Source organism: Poecilia reticulata, linkage group LG11 (assembly GCF_000633615.1).
Source record: "Poecilia reticulata strain Guanapo linkage group LG11, Guppy_female_1.0+MT, whole genome shotgun sequence".
Classification (NCBI taxonomy): domain Eukaryota; kingdom Metazoa; phylum Chordata; class Actinopteri; order Cyprinodontiformes; family Poeciliidae; genus Poecilia; species Poecilia reticulata.
In genome coordinates, this window is record NC_024341.1 from 26,617,984 (window position 1) to 26,644,275 (window position 26,292).

General features: G+C 40.7%; 1 protein-coding gene across 2 annotated transcripts in view; it reads right to left on the bottom strand.

Annotated features, from left to right (window-relative positions):
- Positions 1-26,292, bottom strand: part of pvrl2l (PVR cell adhesion molecule related 2 like) — a 327,549-nt gene that overhangs the window by 43,319 nt on the left and 257,938 nt on the right. The window lies entirely within an intron of this gene.

Genomic DNA, 26,292 nt, shown 5'->3' on the forward strand with positions numbered 1-26,292 from the left:
AGTTGGTAGAGCTGTTGCCTTGCAGCAAGAAGGTTCTGGGTTTGATTCCCGCCCCGGTCTTTCTGCATGGAGTTTGCATGTTCTCCCTGTGCATGGTGGGTTTTCTCCAGGTACTCCGGTTTCCTCCCACAGTCCAAAAACATGACTGTCAGGTTAATTGGTCTGTCTAAATTGCCCCTAGGTGTGAGTGTGTGTGTGCATGGTTGTGTGACTCTGTGTTGCCCTGCGACAGACTGGCGACCTGTCCAGGTGACCCCGCCCCTCACCCGGAACGTTAGCTGGAGATGGGCACCAGAACCCCCCCCGACCCCACCGAGGGACAAGGGTGCAAGAAAATGGATGGATTTAAATGATCCATCAATTTGCCCTTTTGTCCGTCCATCCGTCCCTGTGTGTGTGTGTGTGTATGCTTATTATTCCTCTGACTTTGAAGCTCTGAGTAAAGATGTCAGAAGTCAGAGCTGCTGCTCGATCCTTTACTTTCTTAGTTTTATCATTTGAGCTGCGCAGCATGTAAAAGTGTAAATAGAAGCTGAAAGTCGAATGACGGTGATTCTGAGTGATGTGCAGCTGAAGTAACATCACACTATGAACAAGACAAAAAACAAAAAGCTGTTTTCAGTGCAGCCTAACAAAGGTCAAGGACTCACTGATTATGAGTGTTTGTGGAACAATTTAGTAATTAATGAACAAAATGAAAACGATCATCCTTAGTGGAGATGATGAAAGGGAAACACGGCTGGAAGAAGCAAGAAACAGAAAGAAACTCAGAATCACAGATCGCAGCAAAAAACCCGACAGGAGCCACAAGGAAAGCAACGACTCTTTCTGGTCCGCATTGCCAAAATTTCTCCAGAGCATCCTAACCTCCATGAGAAGACGATTTCGCTCTCAAAGGTAAAGGATCGCAGGTCTCGCCTGAAACCTTTGGCAGCTCAAATCTCCAGTTGCAGGATGCAGACAGTAATTAGCTCTTCAACCTCAGAGGACAAACACTCCACCAGCCAGACAGTCTCAGCCTGATCCCCAAAGCAGCAGAAAAGAGCTGCACGTTGACATGATTTGGATTTATTCAGACAACGGACACACGTCCACACACACACACACAGCCGGGGCAGCGACAGAGCGGGGACTAATGGAGCTGTAAAAAATAAAGAAGGCTTTAAGAAAACCAAGCTGTGTGACTGAGTGTGCTCTGCAGCCAGCGGCTCGTTTGATGTTTTCATGACCGCGGCTTTTACGACTCAAACCTGATTATCGGCTCAGAACCACAGTCTGGACCATCACAGCCTGCACGATGCTAATGGGGGGTAATGACACGGACTTTAATTGTTGTGCTGGCAAATCTAGCACTGCTAGATAAAACACACCAACATGCGAGCGAACACTTCAGAGCACCAAACCCGAGAAATACGCCACAGTCACACATTATAAACACCTTCAAGACACACAGCGTTGATCCAAAGGTGTCATAAGCCTCAGTGTGGTAAAATATGATAAAGAGTAATTATGCAAAAACACTGGCAAAGACAGAAAAACTCATTATAAATGTAATTAAAGTAGACATGGGAAGTGTGGAGCTTGTTTTCAGTATTTACAGGTTTGTGCAGGTGTGAAAGAAGAGTAAATATTTGTGTTTTCAGACTTGTTACACTGTATAGTAGATCTATTTGTGGTATTTAAACTCCACAGCCACTCATGAACAGATAAAATCCATAAATACTTGAGATGCTCTTTAAAAACAGACTATTTTACCAGTTCAAACACTAAATAAACCTTAATATTTATTCATAATAATAGCTGTAGCACTACCGCAGAAGCTAACATCTACAGTCTTCTGTATTTCCTCTCTTAGGGATTCAACCAATCAGTGCCAAGAAAAATAAATGTCGCTCCTGGATTGGCTGCTTTGCAAGCGCCAGCCAATAGCACCAAGTGGCATTGAACTGAGATATTTCAGCTTCCAAAGCCTCATTTTATTTTGAAATCTTTCTACAAAAAACCCTGCAACTTTGCTAATTCTGAGCCTCAAATAAACGGAGGCCGACTGTCTGGACAAAATGATTTTCCCTTCCATTCAAAGTATTTCATTCAGGTGAGCTCATCACCTCCATCATCAAATATTTGTGAAGATTGGGTCGAGATTTCTAAATGATCAGAATGATCAGAGGCTCCTGAAACACTGGAAAACTGAACTTTGCCTCAATCTGAAGGTTAAAAAACACATTAAAGACAATAAATGTCTTTGGTGTTGAGCACATGTCTATTTACTCAAGAATTTAGTTTTTAATTTGAAAATGTTGCTCATTTTGTGAATATATAGTTTTCAATTAAAATTACACAACAAGCAATTAACCTGATAAAAAAAATTATCACCACAACATTTAACTTTTTGCAAATTTAAATTATTTAGACATAAAATGTTGCTTTTGAGGATCATTCAGCAACTTCATGTTGTCCTTCTGGTTCTTTTTAAGTTTTAAAACCTGGTTTCATAATGGAGGAAAATGCTCTGAATGTCTCACCTTTGTGCTGCAGCGAATGACGGTACTGATGCTGCTGAACTCAAAAATGATTGACGTGTTTATGTTGTACCAAAAAGCACATTTAGTTTTTTGATTTTTGGATAAACTCTCCACAGAGAGTCAACTGGAACATGTCAGGATAAAGGAGCAGTGCAGAGTTTCAACAGCTCACAGCACAGAAATGATGTTTCTCATCAGTTCAACAAAGTCATCTCACTTAAATTCAGCCAATACTTTGAAATTGATTAAATGAACATCCTTCACATTTTACGGTGAAACAAATTACACACTTGGGCTTTCCGTCGATGGCTTTAACTGGTGCTTTATCCAGCCCTCATTAGACCAGTTACAGCTGCTAAGTATAACATTTTTACATCGATAAATCATTACGGCCGTCAGTGTTATTACAGTACACAAATGAGACGGGTACTGACAAGATTAGCAGCCTTATTGACTGCTTCCAAGCCAAGTAATGAAGTGGCAGAAGGCCTTATAAGAAAGGTGGTGACAATTACGGGAGCCCGCTGTGAGCTGAAGGCGCCTGATTTTCTCTGCTGGGTTCTTTTGTTGCTTACTGTAATTAGACCAACATATAACAAGTGATATGACAGTGATGTATGGAGGTTTAGCAGCTTCTGTGTGACGTGAATCCAGGCTGGATGAGTCGTTCAGACTCGCAGCTCAGCAGGAGGTTTTCCTCACATGACTCACTTATATGTGCTGTGTTTCTGCATGCGTGACTGGAAACCACGATCTTCGTGGAACTGCAGGTAGAACTGGCTGAAATTTGAGTGAGAAATGTGGATTTTAAAAATCGTGTCGTGTGGGGATCCTGTATTCCCTACCGTCAGGTTTCCTCAGAGCGCTCCAGTCGTTTCGGCAGATGGCTGCTGGAACCCGAACCCGGTCTGGTTCTGATGCTGGTAATGGTTTCTGGAACTGGGAAGCTGCATCAACTCTTCACTTGGTTTGCTCAGGCAGCATTTTACTAATTGGCATTTTATGAATTCCTGAACCTGATTGTTGGGAATTGCATTACGACCAGATTGCAGAAGACTCCAGTTTTGCTGACGGACTGTAAATATGAATCGATTAAATGTAACTGGGTTAGAACTGGACCTGTTTGTTATTATTCTCAGAGGTGGATGTTTATATAGGTTCTGTTTGATATAAATAAGCTGACCTGAGTTAAACTGAAATGTGAGGAGAATCGTGTTTGGGTTAGTTTATATCAGAGCCAGCAGCTCGGCATCAGCAGGGGGTTTGGGTCCATAGTAATCAGGTGGTTCATTAGCATAATAAAAGGAAGTTGTTGTGATTCATCTCCTCATCACCTCTTCACCTCGCTGACAGATGGCATCCAGGAAGGTTAGGAAACAGAATCAGAAATAAACGGCCATTTGTTGGTTTATTGGAGGAAAAGACAAAGAGATTGGGAGAAAATGAGAAGCAGCGTGGATGCAACACTCTGGGCTCAGGTGTTTTCCTTCAGTTCCTGTGACATTTACGTCTCATTTGGTTTGTGGCTGCAGCTGCTGTGGCAAATGTTGGAGGAAGTTTGCATGCAAGTGTGAGATCTCGCTACCCTTAAGGTGAAAGCTATCCAAAGTGACAAGTTGTAGCTGTAATCACAGCTTTAAAACCTGCGTCAGTCACACTGAAAGCTCATTTTTAACTCCATCCACGACAAACAATCTGAGATGAAGCAAGACAACATCAGGACGACAGCCTAATTATGCACAGAGAGGCGAAGGAATCCGAGCTTTGAGAAGCCCAGGAGAGTACAAACAGCTCATCAAACTGTCCTCACCTGAGGTCTCTGGAGGGCGATAGGCACAGAACGACTGAGTGAGGGGCTGCGCAGCAGACAGACTCACACAGTCTGAGCAGAAATGTGAAATACTTCCACAAGCTTTTCACTGCACACCATCACACGGTTGCAGAGACAAAAACACACAAAATCACAGAGAGAGGCAGATGGGAACCTCAGGCTTCACAGGTGGCAGCTGCATTTCAAGCAGGTACTGCTGCCAGTGGCCAGTGCAGAGAAACAAAATCCAAACACAAGTTAAAGTGTCATGTGCAAACATCAGCCATCAGTTTCCCCGTTCCTTGCAGGATAATGTTTTTCTCCAGCCAGCAGAGCGTGAAGCGCCTCAGGTGTGCCGCGTTCGGCGGCTGCAGCCCGTAAACGGCCGCCATGAAAACACAACACTGGGAGGCACAGACACAGACATCTGTCACGTTTCCAGCCATGTCTGCAACATTTCGGCGCAGGACGTTTCATATTCCTCATGGCGCAGCGTAAATGTTTTACATCCTCTTTCATTTTTAAACCTCCTACTTGTCAGACGACGACTTTAATAATTCAAAACACTAATATTAGTGTAATATCCGCTGGAAAGATCAGCAGCTTGTTTCCCTCCTACACACATTTTGCTTATATTTTTCCAGAGGATGACAGATGGGAACCGGTTCAGCTTTCTGTTGTTTACACATTAATCTTATTATTGACTTCAGATCAGAAGCAAAGATTGTTTGCAGATGCGTTTTTAATCCCCGCAAGATGAGAGACAAAAAAAAACGTGAATCCAGAATATTATGTACATTTCTTAGAAAGTTAAAAATGTATAAAAATCTTTTATCCGTTGCATTGAAAAGTGGCTTAATTCGGGTAAATCCACAAACTCTTCTTCATCCATCCATCCATTTTCTTGCACCCTTGTCCCTCAGTGGGGTCGGGAGGGTTGCTGGTTCCTCTCCAGCTAACGTTTCGGGCGAGAGGCGGGGTCACCCTGGACAGGTCGCCAGTCTGTCGCAGGGCAACACAGAGACACACAGGACAAACAACCATGCACACACACACTCACACCTAGGGGCAATTTGGAGAGGCCAATTAACCTGACAGTCATGTTTTTGGACTGTGGGAGGAAACCGGAGTACCTGGAGAAAACCCACCATGCACAGGGAGAACATGCAAACTCCATGCAGAAAGACTGGGGCCGGGAATCGAACCCAGAACCTTCTTGCTGCAAGGCAACAGCTCTACCAACTGCGCCACTGTGCAGCAAACTCTTCTTCAGTGCGACTTAATTTTTAATACATGGAGAAAAGATGATTTCCTGGCTATGCAAAAACAGAAACCTATAAAAGTTAATATTCTATTTTAATCAGAGTAAAACATAGGTGCAATTTGGAGGTGTGGCTGATACTGCCCACCCAGAACCAAAGCGCCAATGGAGAGTCCAGAACAATACAGATTTATAGTACAAAACTATTTATTGGGATAAAGATAAAAAATGAAGCAGGCAGTTTTATAATAATAATAATAATAAATAATAATCAATTATTGTCAGCCTAATCTGGTAAGTATGTGTGCAAAATACATCAAGCATTCAAAGAGCTTAAAATATAAATATCTGCTGTGAACTGTAAACACAAACTTTATTCAGCTGTAGAGTTTATTTATGCTCAGATGATGGGAAACTGTCACCTCTTTCACTTTCCTTCATCCGTAATTAGCAACATTCTAGACTTTCTGTTCAATATTCGCTAATTAGTTTGTGTGTAAACACCTTATGGCGTTGTGAAAATTACGTTTAAATGGATTCTGTTATCATGTAGTTTAAATCCATATCTCTAGCCCTGCATGATAGGATTGTTGAAAAAAAAAAAAAAAAAAACGTTTTCAGGTGAATCTTAAATATAAACATCGAGGAGAGAAATCAGACAGCATAACCTAACGGTGTGTAGCAGCTAAAACCACTGAGTACAAACTGTTCTGCTCTTTAAATAGTGAATTCTTTAGAAAATGATGAATAATCGCAGAAACTCTCTGTGGAACATCAGGATATGTGGTGCAAAAATATTTAACTATTTTACACACTGTGGTGTTAAACCTCAGAGTTTCTCACTCGGATGTCGTGAAACAGACCAACACAAAGAAATGCAGTAAAAGGATTTATGACTTTCGACATTCACTGAGAAATTCACCCAGATGTAAGTCATTATTGTAGCTTTTTAAAAGACCTTAACTACAAATTATTCATGAAAACTTTTCCTGTTAGCCGATTTATTTCCAGAGCATATGTGAAATATTTTAAATTAAAACAGTTATCACTGCTGCGAGCCGTTTGGAGGTCATGTCTCTACAGTTTTTTTTTTTTGCAAAGTTCCTAAAGCTGAGAGCATCAGCGTTCAGGTCTTTCCCCCAGATTCTCAATTAGATTTGGGTCTGGACTTTGACTAGGCCATTCTAACACATACATGTGCTTTGATATAAACCATTCCTTTGTAATGTTGGTGGTTTCTGAAGGCAATTTGTTGCACTGGATTTTATTTAGAGGTATTAAAAGAAAAGGTGTCTGAATACACATGCATGCCACACTTTTCAGTTTTTTGTCTGGAAGACATTTTGAATCACCTTCAAATTAAAATTAAAAAATATTTTGATGATCCCAGAGGGAAATTAAATGTTGTTGTAATTCATATTACTGATGGCAAAAATAGATCTCCTGTAGCAGTCTGTATTGCAGCGAATTTGAAGAAGCCTCTGACTGAAGACATTCTGTTTTCTAAAACAATCTAATCATGTTTTAGAGAACATGGTTAGATAGTCGTGGTTCTCCATAATGTTGTTGATTTCATGTAAAGTCCTTCTTTCCATCGCCTTCCATCTTTCTACTTCACAAAGATCCGTTTCTCTGTTTTGCTCCAGATGGATTCCTAATAAAATCATCACAGTTTGATGCTGTGATGTGATCAGATGTTAAGGTTTGCTGGTTTCCTCACATAAAACCTGCATAGGGAGGATTTGTACCTGGAAATCTTCTTGCAGGTCGTCATGGAGGCGTGAAGAAGCTAATGGAAGCTAACAGTCTCAGTCTTTGTTCTGTTCTTCTAACATGTCATTTAACCTGCATTCTTCTACAGTGAGCCTGAGCTCCAACATGAATTCGCCTAATCTTTACATCAGCTGCATCATGTCGCTACATGATGATCCTTCGGTGGTTTAATGAGGATCACATCTCTGCCAGCATCTCTCCGGAGAAGCTGTCAGTCAATCAAAGCAGATTTGGAGCCTGATTTTCAGTCTGCTAACAAATAAAATCTGTCAGCTGATGTTTGACATGAACTGCACCTCCATCTGACAGCGCTGTGATTATCTCCAAGTTAACTGCAGCGGCCTGCTTACCCCCACGCTGCGCTCCACATTTAAATTCAGCCCGAGCCCTCGCTCCGACAGATGGTCAGCCTGTTATGTGTGCAGCATATGAACTATTGATTGCAACATTTGCATGAATTATTTGAGCTCCCGTTCTGTTGGGGATTTTTTTCCAAGATGGGATCTGCTGCTGGCAGTCTAAATAACAACAAAAAATAGATAACTTTAGTGCTGCTATTTTTTAAAATGAAGAAGTAGCTGTACATACCAATAAAGTTCAGAGAGAGGAAGGAGCACAACGACATCTTGTTTCTTCTCCCAAAGTCATTTTTTCTTAAGTGCACGTGAGAGACCAAGGCCAGCTGACAACACAGCGAGCTCGGCGTGTTTTCTCAGGCATGCATCGCTGTGTCATCAACGTGTTTTTGTGCAGGTTGCACGTGGGTGTTGGTTCACGCACATGCATGTTTGTGTGGGTTTCTTGGCTTGCGTGACCACGGCTTTCAGCACTAAACAAAAAGAGCTGGTAAGGCTGACTGAGTGTTAGAATAAGACTGACAGAGAGAGGGATGAGGACTGGAAGGAGGGCAGGGTGGGGTACGACCCAGACGGGTGGAGCAGGTGAAGGCTTCCAGCGTCAGCGACGGGGATTTGTCTTTTCCTGTTGCTTTGCCTGCAGAACAGCCAACTACAGGTGAGATTTTTGGCTATTTTCTGCTCCGTTGCTGAGTATAGAGGCCCAGTGGTGTAATGTGTTTGTGTGAGTGCATCTCAGTGTGCAGCTGAAAGCCAAAAATACACAATTCCAGCAAGCAGTAACAGCACACAGGAGAGAAAGAGAGGAGTAGAAGGATGAGGAAGAGAGGCCACAGGCTGAGGGAAGACGAGAGGAGAAGAAAACAGGAGGAGATGAATTATAATCAGGGCTTCAAAACCGTCAAAGCAACATTTTAGATTCCCACATTCTAACATCCTGCACAGACCTTTGTCCTGTGAAGTGGATAAACGCCTCCGCCACACCGTAGAAATCTAGTTTCTAAAAGCTGCACAAGTGAAACAATGGAGCCTGTTAACCTTCTCCTGTGCAACGCAGAGAAATCTGCAGCAAAGCTGCAAACACACAGAGGGTCAGGCGGACAGACAGACTCACAACCAGAGTCTCCCTCCGATGAGCTCCCAAAAGATCCAGACAAAAATACAGCAGGAAATATGAACTGAATTAATTTCTATTTTAACTCTCTTTATTCCAGACACATAGATGTTTGTTTCAGCTGCATTATAAGGGAAATAATCCCAAGAGAGTGAAAAGATAAATAAGGATAATAATAAATGAATAAAAGGAGGAAGATCCAAAATGGAACAACTTCAAACATTCACTGGAACAGTTCATCTCTACAACAACTTCTGGAACAGAAACTCAAAGTATGGAAGCCCTGAAAGGCAAAAAGAATGAAATGAAGGGTGCTGGGTACATTTTATGCCATAAACTTTATGACATGATAGGTGCTAAAAAAAAAGTTTTTAAGAGAAAAACAGAATCTGTTGAGGATTATTCTCAACTTATTTTCAGAAAGAGACAAGAAAAAAAAAAAAAAATCATATTTTTTCTCTCTTCAAAAAGTGACTTCCAAACCAAAATCTGAGCAGGTTGGCATATCTGCTTATTTAGCAGATAAAAAGGTTTGTTGAGGGCAAATATCTTCAAGAGGAAGTGATTTAGAGAGAAAACATGAAATTTATAAATGGAAGAAATTTTCAACTTCCAACTTTCAGGCCTTAAAGTAAAAACAGTTATTAAGGAATCTGACCAGTGTTACGTTTCCCTCTCATTCTGTGACTCGGGGGCTGAAAAAAAAAGTCTTTTGTAAAATTCTATCGGCCATAAAAAGCAATATTTTAAAACTTAAGATCCATTTTTGAAGTTTGACCAAAGTTGCTTTTAGCTCCTGGATTTTTGCACTATAAGCCCTAAAATGAAAACTGAACTTTGGAAGATGAAGAATGAAATAAATCTTTCAAACCAAAACAGAAAGCGCTGACTTGACTGTTTTGTTCATCCTGGTTCGAACAGCCATGATGATAAAAACACAGTTCCTAGTTACTAAAACAAAAATATGACTTCAATAACTTTTTCTTCACATTATATGATTTATTAGGTGAAAAAAATCGAGTTAAATAAACCTTCAGCTCTGAAGTCTAGAGATCCGTTTCCTTCTTGACTTTATGATTTCCATGTCATGAACAGAATGAAAGACGAACCAGACGGTGATACACAGCAAAGATTAGACTAGATTTATAGTTTTTAAAGTTATTTAGGTGTCCAAAGTAACCAGAACAAGTTTCACTTCAGAAAAATGGAGATAAAAAAAGCTTTATTAAATTTGTGGGAAGTTTATATTCAGTGTCATAAATTTGGGCGTTTGATTTTCTTCTCTCTTTCTTCAACCACATGATGTTTGCAGTCATCAAACAAGCTTCTGTTGACGACTTGCTGAGATTCATGTTTGATGTTTAATTTACTCCAATAATTATTCAAATAAATAATTAGCAGAACATCTGACCAGAACCATCTGTTTGGATTTATGGATTTCATTTGTGGTTTTTCTCTTGTGACGGATTTTCAGTTGATATTATTGTGAAGCTGCTTCTGCTGCCTGATCCTCAGGATCCTGTTCAGTTCCTGATCATTCAAATATTTTCCCGCTCTCCGCAGAGATCCATGGAAATGTGGGGCTGATGTTGCATGAAGAAGCGACGTTCAGTGCCACCGGTTTGTTTTCCTGGCTGTGTGAACGCACACACACCAGCGGGAGTTTGATGAATGAATGATGCTGCGCAGGAAAGCAAACTGCAGCCAGATTTATGATGATGCCGCGTAGCTGTAATGAAACGAGGATGCAGGCCAGGAACGCCGGATCTCCCGGTGCCTGAAACCGGACCTGAAATCACGTCCTCACACACACTCTGCCGCGGTTCGACAGATGTTTTTAAAAGTGTGGTGGAATCGATCGTTCTCGTGCGCGCTCACGTCACACGGACATAACCTGCATTTTAATCTCCATCTTCTCTCCTCCATCTTTTCTCAGGTTTCCACCGTCATATATGCTGCAAACATGCACGTCTGTGTGACACTTTGCTGTTATTAAACCCATTTTCAGTGACTGGAGTTTGCAGCCATACGTTTATTGCGTTAGCGCCTTCATGCATGTGAAAGAATCCCATATGAAGGTGTTGTGTCACCTTTTAAATCCAGTTTCTCGTTCCCAGCCCTCTCTCATGCACATAAATAAAAGTTTAAAGGAAAAGACAGAAGTGCAAGAGTCACAAAAGCCAAAGAACAACTTCCACAAACGACAAACATATCGCTTTTTATGGTTCCTTACAGAACCACAGAACATCTTTTATCTGCGTCTCTTTTTAAGGAAGCGGATCCTCAGGCAAAACTCTGCAGAGGCAAAATGCTTCCAGCAGCGCAGAGAGGAGAGAAAAGGAGGAGGTTTATGTGTGAAGTCCAAAACTTTTTGTTATTTCACAGGCAGGCTGGGTGAATGGATTATTCATGGGTGGGGAGAGAAGAGCCAGAGTGGGGAGATGTGGAGAACAAAAGGTATAAAAGGCAGAAAGAAAGAAATCAGCTTAAGGAAATTACAGAGTGGAGGAGCTTTAATCATTGCCTTCCATATTAATGCAGCTCTGGTTCGAATGCGTCCGTCTGAACCGAGCAGAGCTGGAGACACTTTGACTGGTTCTGCTTTTAACAGCCAACACAGATTACCTGCACACAGCAGGATTTATCATCTCTGCCTTGATGATCCGTATTATTGCAAACAAAGAGTTTTTTTATTATATTTAGAGAGATATTTCAGCCCACAATGTCGTGCACTTTGGTGACGGAAAGTTTTTCTGAGCACAGGTTGCTTTGGCAACGTTAAAGTCTTAAGAAAATCTCCTGCTAATGAAGAGATTTTGGACGAACTTCAGCTTCACTGGTTCTGCTCTGAGACCCAAACAGGTTTCATTCAGAGGGAATAAAACCTGAAGCAGAACAGGATTTGATGTAAATCTGCTTTTGGGCAAATCCACATCATTCTGGTTCCGATAAAACATGAATCATTCTCATCTTACATTTAAGTAATTATGATTAAAAACTAACCGACTTGCACTAAACTTTAAGTTTTGTTGTGAATGCTAGCCCAGTCCGATACTTGGACTAGGCCAGTATGTGATGATGTGGTTGACTTTGATGGCTGAGAAAAAGTTATTTTCTATAGAATATCTTCTTGTTTAACAAAATAATGAACCTTTTTTTAGCACACAGCCAAGGTTTGATTCTGTTGGAGTTGAAACAAGCAGTTTGTTGTGGTTTCTAATACGTGTAAGAATATAGTTATTGCTTTTAATAAACTTTTCTAAGAAGCTTGTAAAAACTCATATTTGGTCAAACTGCAACCCCCAGTTTGCCACCAGGCTTCACCACTGAATAAGATATTTGTTAAACATAATTCTAAAATTGTCAACCTAAAAAATAATTAATTGTTTCTACTGGTAACTTTATCAATGCAATAAATGCAAACTTAAGTACTTGTGTTGTAAATTTGAGACATGAAGCATGACTGCGCATGCCTCCAACCACTAGATGGCAGCAAAGCACCTCCGGTACGACCACCGTATGTGTAGAATAATACACACCTTCATGGCAGCATAAAGACAGAAAGACGAATAAAGAACAGGAATTTGTAGCAGCAGTCAAAATGATTATTATTCAGCATCAAAGCTGATCTGCGTTTTTGATGGTTAAGTTTTTAAAACCGAGTTTCAGTCGTGTTTAACAATCTACAGCAGCAGTTCATGTGAAAAGATCTTTATAAACATCATATGTTCAGTTAAAAACAGCTGCTGCTGACATTTTTACAAAAATCAACAAGAAAATGATGATGAACTCAAGCAGGTTTCATGACAAACAGGAGTTTTAAACATGGTGGTCAGGAAGTTGCAGCTGCTTGTGAAGGAGCCGCTCCCGGATTTGGAGCTCTGGCTTTGAAAACTGGAGCAGAAAGAACTGATGCCAAGTTAGAAACCATTTGGTTTGAAAAGTGAGATCCAAACCTGAATAAGCATGATCTGTTTTACATCGGACAGATCCCCCAGAAGGAGAAACGCTCACAGGTGCTCCTGCATAATCATGACGGTTAAAAATTCACAGCTCTGAACTCAGTTCACCCAAAACACAGAACGTTCTTCAGCTGCACGCCGCAACATGCAGGCGGCAGATTATACGGTTCTGTGCACAGCTGTTTCTAAGTGTGTTTTGTGTGCACACTAATAAATGTGACAGCGCCGATAAGAAGCACTTACAAACAAAACCCCAGGCGAGGTGGACACACAGCTTGGTTCCACCAGTGTCTTGTTCCCACTCACGGCTAAGTCAACACTCAGCGACGGGAAGTCGAGCGGCGAAGCGGGAAAAAAACAAAAAATCACCGGGGACAGAAACATCAAAACAGAGCAAAGAATAAATAAACCTGCTTCCTCAAACCGCAAACATCTGCCTCCATCTCAGAGACGCTTCATTACTACATTAATCTAGAGACTTCCCAGTGAAGAATTAGATCCAACATGGCCGCCGTGGAAAGGCTCAACCTCCATAATCTCTGCATGTGGTGAAAGTAAAGCCAACTGAATTTATCCTTTATTTGCTTCACATTAATTAATAGAAAAACCTGATTGATTTTCTGTATTTCTACAGTTTCTGGGGTGAATAAGAAGTTTAAAAAAGAACCAAATGTGTTATTTCAGCTTAAATGTAGTATTTATGATATGATTTAAGCATAAGAAGAAATGAAACTGAAACCTGAGTGGTGCAGTCACCAGATGGAGCAACGAGATCCTGATCAAAAAGTGTTCACAGTTTGAACTCGGACTCGGATTTTTTTCTTTGAAGCTTTGATTCTTGTAAAAATGTGTTAATATGAGAGTAAAACTTTACGGTTTTAGAGTATTTAGGAATAAACACAGTGGAGATTAGCTTTTTGCTTCCTGATTGTCAAGCTTTCTTGCATACAAACATTTTTTCCAAACATCTTTATCTATTTTTACTGCAAGTTCAGTTGCCCTTTTCAGCCAGCTGACCAGCAATATGCAGCAACAGGAGGGGGAAGGGCAGCTACATTTCTCTATTTTCACTTAATTTAATTAGATGCCACAACTTTTCACAGGCATCTAATTAAAAGTTCTTGAAACCGAGTCATTAATATGATCAAATATTTAGGCAGATTTTAAAGCTCAAGTTGTTTTAAATCTTGAGAAAGAAACTTGATACCAATACCGCTCCCTCCATGACTTATTTAAACTAAATATTATTCTGAATCTCCATTTTAACTTGTAATAAAACATAATGAAAGCTAAACAAGCTCCCAGGAATTGTTTCCTTTTGCGTTATAAGCCTGTTTAAAGAAGAAAGACGGCATGTTAGCTTATAGCTGAGTGTTTTTACAGTCTTTAAAATCTTAAATGCTCCCATTTATGAAAGCATCGCAGTTTTATTATCAACAGTTTTATCCACAACAAGCTGTAGACATTAAACAATTATTATGGATTGATACAGATAAAAAAACCCCAAAATGTTTCTTTTTAGATGTTTGGTTTCTTCTGTCAGACGCAACCAATACTGTGCATTGTTTCAATTTTGACCCTTTTTTCTTTCCATATTTTCTGTTGCTGCTGGAGAGTCACAGAAACTCAAACTTTTCTATTCCTGACTCAGATTTAATGATCGTCTGCTCGTTGTTTTTGCTGTTTCCCTTAAGAAAATACAATAAAAACATTCATTTTGTTGTGCTCTCCTGGTGGGAGAGCCTCTGGCTAGCAGATTCTTCATCAGCTTGCATTAGCCAGACATCTGTGCTGTTGCTTTGTACGAATACATTTACCACTGGACCGCACCGCTAAATGGAAACCATCCAAGATTTAAGGCAGAATAAATCATCACTAACCATAAATTCAGATAGAAATTCTCTTTTCACAAACACGTTTTGCAATAAACATCCATCTTAGGTTGGGTCCAATACTAAATGCAACAATTACAGGGACTAATAGTTTGAATAAAAACCCAAGAAGCTTTTGTGTTTTCTGCAGCTTCTTCACAAAATGCTGCAGAGTAACAAGGTTGGAGTGACAACAGGCACTCTCTGCTAAAACACATTGGCAGAATAAAGATCAAGAAACAGAAAATGCCAGTTTTACTCCAGAGACTGAGCTGCACAAACACAAGGCTGAAGTAAATAACACAGGGCAACAACAGCAATAATCTCCATGTCACTGTGAGCGAAAAGCCCGGGAAGAAAGCCAATGACCCACAGGAGACGAGACAGAAGCTGACAGAAAAACACAAAAACGTAGTTCCAAGAACATACGAGTACATGCATGCACGTGCACACCGACGAGTAACTGGAAAAAAGACGTATGCTCACACACAGCGGCGCGCACACAAGCGCAAAAAGGTCAATGGTGTAATTCCTCGCTGACAGAGTCGATGCAGCCGTTGTGTCGGCTGCAGACAGGGCCATGCTGACCATGAGTAATTTGTAGTGACCTTTACAGTGTCAGCTAACCCAATGAAGAGCCTGGAGGCTGACATCTGCTCTCGCTGACGTGTGTGTCGGTGTGTGTGTATCAAACAACTTTCAGCAGCCTAAAAGCTCATGGCAACAAAAAAATGAAAAGAAAAAACAGAGAAAACTTCCAGGAAAGAATGAAACACAAACCGCTTCGTTTTATGGTTTGGATTTGTTGAACGTTTGACTTCCAACAAATGTCCTTCGACTTGCTGTGGGAGTTTCTGTCTTTTTATGAAACAACCTCAGCGGCTTCGGCTGATTCCGTGATTTTTGTCTTGCTATAAAATCTGCAAACAATAAAGGCTGCAATAAATGTCATTCATGTTCAGAAGGCATGAAATGTAACACGAAAAATGCATTCTTCAAAATACAGCTTTAAAAAATCCCTAGTAAATATGCTGAGAAGTTGTTTGTTCCACATCATCATAAAATTCACATAATGATTTATATAAAGAGAACAACACATATTTTAAGCTATTGTAAAATATGAAATAGGTTCTTTTATGCTACTTATTATTTATGACAACAATATTTATTCACATTTTTAAAACAACCGAGGAGAACCACACGACTCTACTGCCATCAATAACAATAAAACAGCAGCTCAAATTTAAAGCTGCACTGGAGTCAAAGTTATTCATATTAATGCATCTCCGTCTAAGAATTTAATTTATCTGATTCCTGAGCGTTTGAATAACGAGCTCTTGTCACATCACAGCACAGAGAACAGCTTCTGGACAATCAGATTCCTCATTCAAAGACATAAAAGCTCTTTGCAGAACTGAAAACAAATTATGTCATATTTTTCCAGAGAAGCGATAAAATTGATTTTTAGTTGGCAAACCTGCCAAATGCTTTGTTGTCTCTTTTTTTTTTTTTAAATCTTGTTTGGTTAATTTTCCAAGTCGACGTTTGTCTTCCTTGCAGCTGCCACTGGGACTACAAACTGAAATTAGATGAAAAAAAAACTACAATCTGGTGGATTTTTGCTCTTTGAACTAAATGTTTTCTGGATACTGTCCCAGATAAATAAACACAAATAAATAAATAATAAGGTAAATAGATATTGTATGCTTAAAATTAGCTGGCATGGTCTGAACAGAGCTGATTGGTAAACTAATCCCACTGGACGTCAAAAAAAAAAAAATCTATTTCTATTGAAATTTACAGTTTCCTATTTGTGCTAATTCTTCTCTAAGTTTGAATATTTTCTCTTTCCTGTATTTGTCTTCCTGAATCCAGACCCTAACAACAAAACCAGCTCTATTCAGATGACAAAATCCGCCATAAATGAACGGAAATACAACAAAGCAGTTTACTAAGGTCAGAGTTCATTATTAAACGATAAGGAGAAAATGTTTCCAAGTCCAAAAACCTTCAGGAACGATTGCTGCTTAATGCTCCACGTCTTCATCCATCCGTCTGAAACACCTTTTCATTTTTTTCCGTGTCTGAAAAGTTGCAGCAACTTGTCCATTGTTTGAAGTTGTTTATTTTTCCATTTCTTCAAAGTCGATGCGAACAGCATTTTAGTGATGTTTGAGAAAGAAAAGCAGCAGCTCAGTCCTGTTAATGTTTCTCTCTAAGAAAAGTTCAGACCAAAACAGCAAAACCAGAAAATATCCACTTAGATTCTGACCCGTGTTTATCTGATCCACAGCTGCTGGGGACTCAAAAGACCCAATTTCATGGGGTCAAGTTCCTCCTTTCTACACTGAAATTTGTTCCAACTAAGTTAAACATGATTAACTTGATAATGCAATGCATTGTGGGAATTAGACTCTCTGTAAATGCCATGAACTGGTGCACTTATGGAGAAAAAGCACCAACCTTCAGAACTTACCCCGTGACCTAACCTGCAAACACAGATTGCTAATAGAAAGTAGACGGGTGTCGTCGTCATGGCGGATAAAGCTCCTGATTCCTGCATGTTAATTTTAACCTTTCGAAGAGCAAAAAACACAAAACAACAGCAGTGATTAGAGGCTTGATGATGTGAAAGCAGCAGCGTCGGACAACTCTGCATCTGCAGGCTTTAAAGGGAATGAAAAAGTCAGGCGGGTTTGTGGAAGCAGCACCATTAACATAAATTAGAAATCATTACTTCAAAGCAGTTATCAGACTTTCTTTTGCACATTTCAGAGGCTAAATGAGCTTTTATCACCGTTTTTAATCAACAGTGTATTTATTGATTTGCGACTCGACTGCCAGACACGACACTGTTACTGACAGGTTGACGTCATTTCTCACACGGTTAACTTTATTCATCTCATATGATTCAATCTGTCTCCAAAATAAAAGGAAGCAGTGAGATACTACAAGATGATCTGATACAAACAATGACCAGGAACACGAGAAATACTTGAATACGAAACATGATTTAGAGGATGATTTAAAAGGTTGACAACATCCATGATAACCAAACAACATGAACCATCCATGAATCCATTCAGGAAAAATAAATGAGCTAAAAAATAAAGCTGTGACTTTGACCAAGCAGAGGTCAAAGAGCAACATGAGGTGGACTGAAGGGAGAAAATATCCAAAAATGTGAGAACAAATTGGCTGTATTTTTTAAAAAGATTAAAAGCTTCATCAATAGAGTTTTGCCCTTGTTAAATTCCTAAAATATGTAAAATTCAATGAGGAGATCAAGTTTGTTCCATTTTATAAAAAACCCAAACAGATTTTTTGGTATCCTTCCCAGCCTGATCAAAAGTCAATGTGTTGTTTGGACTTTTTCAGATTTTCAGTCAACTGGAACGTCGTTAAAAGAATTTTGTTTTTTAATCCAAGCCATTTTAACGCTGACCTTTAGGTCACTCAGGCATGAAATGCTCATATTCTCACACGAACCAGTGTTGCATTTACAATTTAGCAAAGAAACCATTTGAAGTTTGATCTTGACAGACCTTGTTACCACAGGTCTGTCTCACTTCTTTGGCTGAATCTATTAAAACAAAGTTAAACCGACAGAAACGAGGCTTTTAGCTTCAACAAGTTGCTTCCCAAGGGAGCGTAAAACTTGGAGTAGGGTAGAGGATTAAACCAAGAATGATGCAGCTCCTTGTTTCTTTTCTTTCCCACCTTCCTGTTTTGTCATGCAGACTGCATGCACAGAGAGGCTCTCGTTGTCAGGGATGGGACTGAAATCGAGTAAAGAGAGAAACTTTAGAAACCCGTAAGGAAGCCGGATAATGACTGAACCAAACATCTTTCAAAGATTACAAGAAAATCTGGCTGCAAGACGCAAAATCAGAAAACTAAGAGGAAGCTTTACATTTCAAACTTCTGTTTTCTTTAAATCAAATTAAATTACAGAAAATGGTCGATGATTATGTGGCATTATTCTTGTCCTCTTTTTGCTTGTCAGTTTTACTCTGAAAGTGGGTGGTGTAACGTTTTGATGGTTGCTAAAGTCTAGACAGGAACATTAAGATGCAGCACAAACCGGCCATGTTGCATTTGAGACGCACCATTAAACACGGGCAGGACATGCTGCAGGCATCACGGGACGGAAGCAGGTAAGGTCAGGAAAACGGAAGCACAGGGAGCTGATCGATGCTCGGACTGAAGGTGGGGTATCGCTGTGTGAGTGTGTGTGTGTGTGTGTGTGTGTGTGTGTGTGAGGGAGGGGCGGGCTCTTTCTCCTCAGCTGCCAATCAAACAGAAACGGAGACAAACTGAGGAGCATGAAAAGTGAAGCACATTAAGAAGGTTGAAGCCATGCAGATGTAATCTACATGTTTTACTCTTTACTTTTTTCCTCGTCATGATCGGATCGGTCATAAGTCGAGCTTGAAGACACAGAAAATAAAAAATAACAGAACAAAACAAATAAAGATTAATTACTCAAAAGTTCTTTTATATGTTCAAACAGGATGTTTAGCAAAAGGTGATCAAGAAATTACAACAAAAAAAACAAGTTAAATTGTCAAAAAGCAAATAACACGATAAAAGCATTTCATAACGGTTGATATCAATAATTATTGATTAGTTTTTTGCTTTAAATATCTGAAGTTCTAACTGATGGTGTGACCTTTACTGGTTTCCACTTTGTGCTGTTTTTTATTTTCAGCTAGTTATGAGGCAAAACCTTAAACTGCTGCTGTGCAAGTTACTTAACAGGCTGTTGCTAAGTAACCAAAGAGTGAGTGAGTTGCTAGGTAACCAAAGAGTGAGTGAGTTGCTAGGTAACCAAAGAGTGAGTGAGTAGTTAGGTAACCAAAGAGTGAGTGAGTTGCTAGGTAACCAAAGAGAAAGGGAGTTAGTTGATGCCACCAACCTAGCTAAGCCTTTCCTCTGCCTACATCTCCCAGAATGCAGTGCGGTTCTGGCTTGGAGTTCACTGAAATGATTGAATATTCTATCAGATCGATTATCTATTGATTGATCACGTTTCTGTAGCGATACGTATTGTTATTGATTGATTGTCCAGCCCTGCTGATCAGAATGCTTCCAGTGTGTCCAAACTGTTTGTCACATTGGTCAAATTCATCAAAACAAAAGTACTCATGGGTAAAAACAATCTAACTTAATAAAAACTAAACATATTTTTGTCTCAACAACAAACTAAACATACATAATTGAACTTAAATAGGTTTTAAGTGGGAAAGGAAAGTTTAAATCATGGCTGGACGAGTTGAGCCTATGAGAGCTAATATTCTGCAGATGCATCTGTTCTCCATCAGACGTGACTCAGATGAATGGCTCATCACCAGACCTCTGCAGAGCTGAATGCCAGGCTGATGAGGCAGTTCAGGTGTGCTGCAGAACGGATGCATCAAACAGTTGCAGCGTTGTTGCTCTTCAGGACTCACAATTGTGAGAAAGATATTAATTCGTTGGTAGCAATTTAAACCCTTATTAAAAATATTAAAAATATGAAATCTTCATGTCTGCTGAAAAGTCAAATATGTACAATTACGGATTGGAAGTTATAGAGTTATATACGTTCAAACATTTAGCTTCACAAAACAGTGGTGGAGATGAAATGATTAAAAATGCAACATCCTGTGTGTTTCTGATAGTAAATCTATTTTAAAGTGTAAAGTCACTGCAGAAATAAATATGTTCAACTTCTCCAGAGGCTTTTTAATCATTAACATGCAAACACACATCTGACTGAACTCCAGTTCATTGGTTCAAGTGCTTCTGTGAGGAGTTCTTCATGCTTGGCTTGTTCTGCGCAGCGTAAATGTAATTGCCATTAATTCTTCATACGACCCTTCCTGAGCCATTTAGGCCTAAACAATGTGACCACTCTGAAGAGTGGAGCTGCCACAGATTCAATATTTGAAAAACACACATTATGGTGTCCTCAGGGTTGTCGCCTTTTACTGAGGAGGGTTTTTACAAAGACTTGGTGCTTTAGAAAGGGACCAGCATGATTTATATTCATTCCACCAATTGCTTTTTAAATGGGGTCAGCTCCTTTGAAATGCTCTGTCTCCTCTGAATGAAAAGGTCCAGGCAGGAGTCACGTCTTTAAAAACACAACCCATTGAGGGTTCCTACTTCATGCTGCCTCTGACTATTTAATAGCAGCAGAAAAATCCGTCTCAGATTGGAAAGCTATCATTTAGAAATTAAAAGCTCTGCAGAAAATTTTGCAGGGACATTTTTCTTCCTTCGGCCTGGAGTGAAACTCTAAATGAATAATAGAAAAATGTCTATAAGACAAGTCTACAGTTCAATAAGAAAAAGAAAATCTTGTTGACTAAAAAGCAGCCAGAAGATAAAGCTGGATTGGACATGATCTTGTAAACATGGCAACCAAAGATTGGATTGGACCGACCTGATGCTAGAGACTCTAGTACAGATTTATCTTTTTTTTCTGTCATATTTAGGAATTAAATAAATTTTAACACCAGACAAAGAAGAGCTAGGCTTAATGTCAGCCTCCCTCCATCATCTTCTGATTATCTGAGATTGGGTCGAAGAGGCAGCAGGTCCAGAAGGGAATCCCACCTCATTCTGGGGGATTCTGGAAGGAACGAAAACATTTTGTTTTCATCAAAACAACTAAAGGTTTTCATGATTTCTCCTAACATGTTTTCATCTGATAATGTCCTCAGTAAACAGAAGGATGTTGTTTTTAAAGCAATAAATCAACTTCAAGCAGGATGTAAATAAAAAAAACCCAAAACCAGCCTGCAGTTTTAAATTAAACATGTTTATCGTTACGTTTCAGTTAAACAGCTGAGATAAATCGATCTCCCCTTAATGTCCAACTGAAAACTCCTAACAGCAAAAACTGCAAAAAGCTTTGATGACTGACAGGTTTAACTCACAGATTATTTTGTTCTCATTCCTTTCTGCAGTACCAGAGTCTCCTGTCTTTGTATATTTCTCCAAAAGTTTATAAAATACATTGTTAGAATTAGTTTAAGTATCTGGGGATCTTGTTCACGAATGGGGGAAGAAGGGAGCGGGAGATCGACAGGCGGATTGGGGCAGCGTCTGCCGTGAAGCGGGCGCTGTACCGATCCGTCGTGGTGAAGAGAGAGCTGAGCCAAAAAGCGAAGCTCTCGATTTACCGGTCGATCTACGTTCCCACCCTCATCTATGGTCATGAGCTTTGGGTCATGACCGAAAGAACGAGATCACGGATACAAGCGGCCGAAATGGGTTTCCTCCGCAGGGTGGCTGGGCTCTCCCTTAGAGAGAGAAGCTCGGTCATCCGGGAGGGACTCAGAGTAGAGCCGCTGCTCCTCCACGTCGAGAGGAGCCAGTTGAGGCTCGGGCATCTGGTCAGGATGCCTCCTGGACGCCTCCCTGGTGAGGAGTTCAGGTCCCACCGGGAGGAGGGGAGACCCAGGACACGCTGGAGGGACTATGTCTCTCGGCTGGCCTGGGAACGCCTTGGGATTCCTGGAGGAGCTGGAAGAAGTGGCTGGGGAGAGGGAAGTCTGGGCCTCCCTTCTGGAGCTGCTGCCCCCGCGACAGAAAATGGATGGATGGATGGATTCTGACCTGAAGAGTCGTTTGATGAAGCCCAGCTGTGATTTCTACTTTCTACTAACTAAACCTCTTTTATCTAGGTTTAGGTAAGTAAGGAGAGGAGAGTCATGTAGGTTTGTAATTATAAATTACAGGCTGCAGTGGAATACGGGAAACAGAACGCTCCATATGGGACACTTCAGTTTGGCTTAAAATACGGGAAAGTTGGGAGCCAAACGCCTGGCGAACTCGACACGCCGCCTTCAGCTCAGAGCTTCTCTCTTCACAGCGGAGGATGGATGTTCACAGCAACATCCGGTAAGCTTCATACGTCAAACTGCTGCATTGCAAACGTCACAGACAAACATTAGCAACTGGGCAAAACTTAAGACTTCAACAGAGTTCAAGGACTTTAAAAGGCTTTAAAACTGAGAATACGCATTATGAATCCCACAGACGCTCCTACAGTCCACAGGCTGTGGGTTCACAGCCTGTGGACATCTATCACCATGATTTATCATTTTTCAGAATGTGTGTGTGTGTGTGTGTGTGTAAGTAAAGAAGATTTCCCCAGAGTCTTCCTTTGATTAGATTTAACTTAATTCAAATACACTGAAGCCTTGATTTAAATGGAAAGCACTGAAGTCCATTATGTGGCACAGTGAAGGACAGTCGCACTACATCAGCCCTGAACTGCATCAAAAGCTCTCAGTCAGCCGCCGTCTGTCAGCCCAAGGTTGGTGTGTGACTGACAGGTCAGCAGAGACTTTCTGCTCCATAATGCATGTTTTCACAAAGACAAGGATCTCAGATATAAATATACACACATGTGCAGCATGGTCTGCAACAGGACGTCACAACACACCTCTTATGTATGCACAGAGTGAGACATTCAGACAGGTAAGAGTGATTTGCAAAGGTTGGAGGGCTGCAGCATGAACAGGTGACAGATTCAGAGAAACAAGCAGCCAGAGGAGAGTCGCTGTTCGAATGCTGCATCTAAACCCCGGCGAACGCTACAGTTTTTTAAAAAGTCATGCAAGAAGTGAACATGCCACACTCTGAGGTCGATGTTATGAAATCTTGATGGTGACATGGGTCACAATGCACAACGTTGAGACTGCATAACGGAATTAGGTCAGACAGATCTGACAGTGTGACAATGAGTGGAAGCAAGACATGGATTTTAGGGCCTTGGGGTCAGAAACAGGAAAAAGGGGAAGGAGGCAGCTGTCAGGGAAGTCAAGGGTCTGTCAGGATCCTAGTGGGTGGATGTGTTTTCATCATTTATCACAGATAAAAGGGAAATCCTTCAACCGCTAAAATGTGACATCCGTCTTTGTTTACATTTTGCAAAGAAGGAAGTTGTGCTCAGTGTCTTCTTCTGAGGTCTTTGTGTCGTTTCCTTCAGTGGTTTTTGTTGCAACACCAACATCGGTGTTAGAGTAAACAGGTTTTCTAACGGGTTTGTTTGGTTCGACGCAGTGCAGCGTGAAAGAGAACCGCACCACCTAACAGGTTCTGAATCACAAGCACCAATGTCAAAAATGTGATATTAGACGGATTCACCCTAAATTAGACTGACTGAAACCACGTAGCATTTCCTCAAATGCCTGGTAATGAGCCATTCATTACATCCAGGTGTCCAATTAGCAGTTCTGTATATCTGCTAATGATTACTGATTAAAAAACATACACATGACTTTGCTGAAGTAGTTCAGCCTGTCTCACATTTTGCAGAACAACAAAGTGTGAAGAGAATCTGTGAAATAGACGCAGAAAAACCTGGAATATCTCTGAATTTGGCAGCAGTCCAGTACCTGCGCTCTCTGTACAGAGCAGGAAGGAGCCGGCTCTCTATCAGCCTGTCTGTGTCCGAGGCTCAGCTCTCAATCAGACCGACAGCCGCCTGGGAGAGACTCATCACGCTGCAAAGATCCTCAGCAGAGGGAGATGTGCGCTCCTACATAAAGACTTTTTTCACCCGTATGTACAGAGTTACGGTTGTCCTTCAGAAGAAAATAATAAATCTCCTTCAGGTGAGGTTGTTACAACATTGTAGCTTCTTTGTAAAACCAAATCGATCAAACTATACTGAAGAAAGTGTAAATCATTTCACTGACTACATCATATCCTAAGGGTATTAAATGGATAAAATGTGCACTTTTTAAAAAACTTTTCATTAAGACTGTGCTATTTTTTGGTTGGAGCAGCTTTTATGCCCAGTTTATGGCCAGTTCTCTGAACGCCAACATGCTCCACAGATCTGCTAACACAGAAGTATTGGATGGCCTGGAGCAGAAGCTTAATGGGGTTTTCAGCTAATAAATCTGCATCAGTCGTTTGAAGTTTTTATGTAAATATAATCATAATCTCAGAAGTTTCAGAAAATTCTTCCTGAATGCATGATGTGAAGAATTAAATCAGAACTAAAAGCAATATGGGACACAGAACTGAGGTTATACTTTGGATGCATTCTGCTGCTGCTAATAGACACTGCATTGGTTTTCCTTTGTAACATTTTGGGGACCATTGGTTTGATTTGTAGAGATGTTACGTTAGAAGGACGTAAAAAAAAAGCCTCTTTGTCAAGAGAATGTGCTCATAGTCTGGTTAGAATATGCAAACTTCTGTCATTGCAGAACCTGTTCCCTTAAAGCTTAAAGTTCAGCTGCGATGAGGCTCCGTCATGATCTTCCCCTCAGGCAACTCTGAGAATTATATTAGAGCTTTACTTCCAGATGAGGTGTGAGACAGACATCCAACAGGTGTGTGATTGCCCCATTAGCTCTCCTTCCTCTCTGGCTGCAGGTATATCTGTGTGTTTGGAAAAGTGAAAGAAGGCAAATAAAAGCTGGATATGAAAAAAGGTTGTTTTTTTCCACCAGCCCTGTTCAGTTCACCTTAATCCAACTCCAGTTTGTTAGTCTAGAAAGTCCGATTTGTTTGAGGAGGAATGGATGTAATCAACAAACGGAGCCTAAAATCCTCAGTCTTGGTTCGGTTGAAGTGAAATCTGGTGCATGTGAACACCAAGTGGACTGGAAACTGCTCCAAAAGCAGGAAGTGGGCTACAGAGCAGGGCATTCTGGGTAAATACAACCAAAACAAACACGTCTAGTTCTAGTGGGAGAAATGGCTCATATTTTACCAAAGATTAAAGAGAAAACCTGGACTTTCAAAGTGTTTTTTTTTTTACTTTCATACTGTGTAATGTGAAGGCAAACTGCAGGAGCTGAAAATGTAAGAAATGTTAGAATTTTGGTCCACAGTCAAACCGAGTCCAGTGGACTACGAGGCGGGCAAACACCCTGGTCCTACCATGGATCATTCACCCACACATATCTGCTTCACGCTCTTTACTAAGCAGAAACCTCAAACATAGCAATACAAGCTTGTTTTTCCAGATGGAAATTGACTCTGCATACTTCGTGTTTGCAGATAAATTTGCACACCAGCATCTTATAGGTTATTCCCTAATGGAAGCAGATCCTCTCAAGCATGCAGCTTCTCTGGCTGTGCAGAAACAGGCACCTTCACACCACCACATACACATCCACAAGCACACGGGGCCTATTTCTTTTCTCTCTAATGGAGCCGGGCCCCTGAGAATGACAACCAGGCTGCTACGCATCAGTGGTCATTACCCACGAGCGCCGGGGCCGTGGGGCCGGCCGGCCGCCCACTCTCTCTGCCTTTCACCCTACATCCGTCAAAAACAGGTACACGCTTCCTCCTGTTTCTCCACTACTCCTCTTTATCTCCTTACTCTATTTATAGTGCCTCGCCTCCTCTGTGTCTCTGTCTCCAGGGAGGAAAAGTCAAATTTAAAATTTCCAAGACAGGAGAAAGAATGCATTTCTCTAAAAGTCACCTTTTTGTGTCTCAATTTGACGTTAAAGGGAATGTCGCCCTCTTCAGAGGATTTATTGTTGACCCGGGAATTAATTTGGCTCACGTAGTTTCAGGTAAGCTGTTTTCTTGCAGTCTGTCGCTGACCACAACATCCTATCAGACAGACAAGAAGATGTTCCTCTGCTGCACA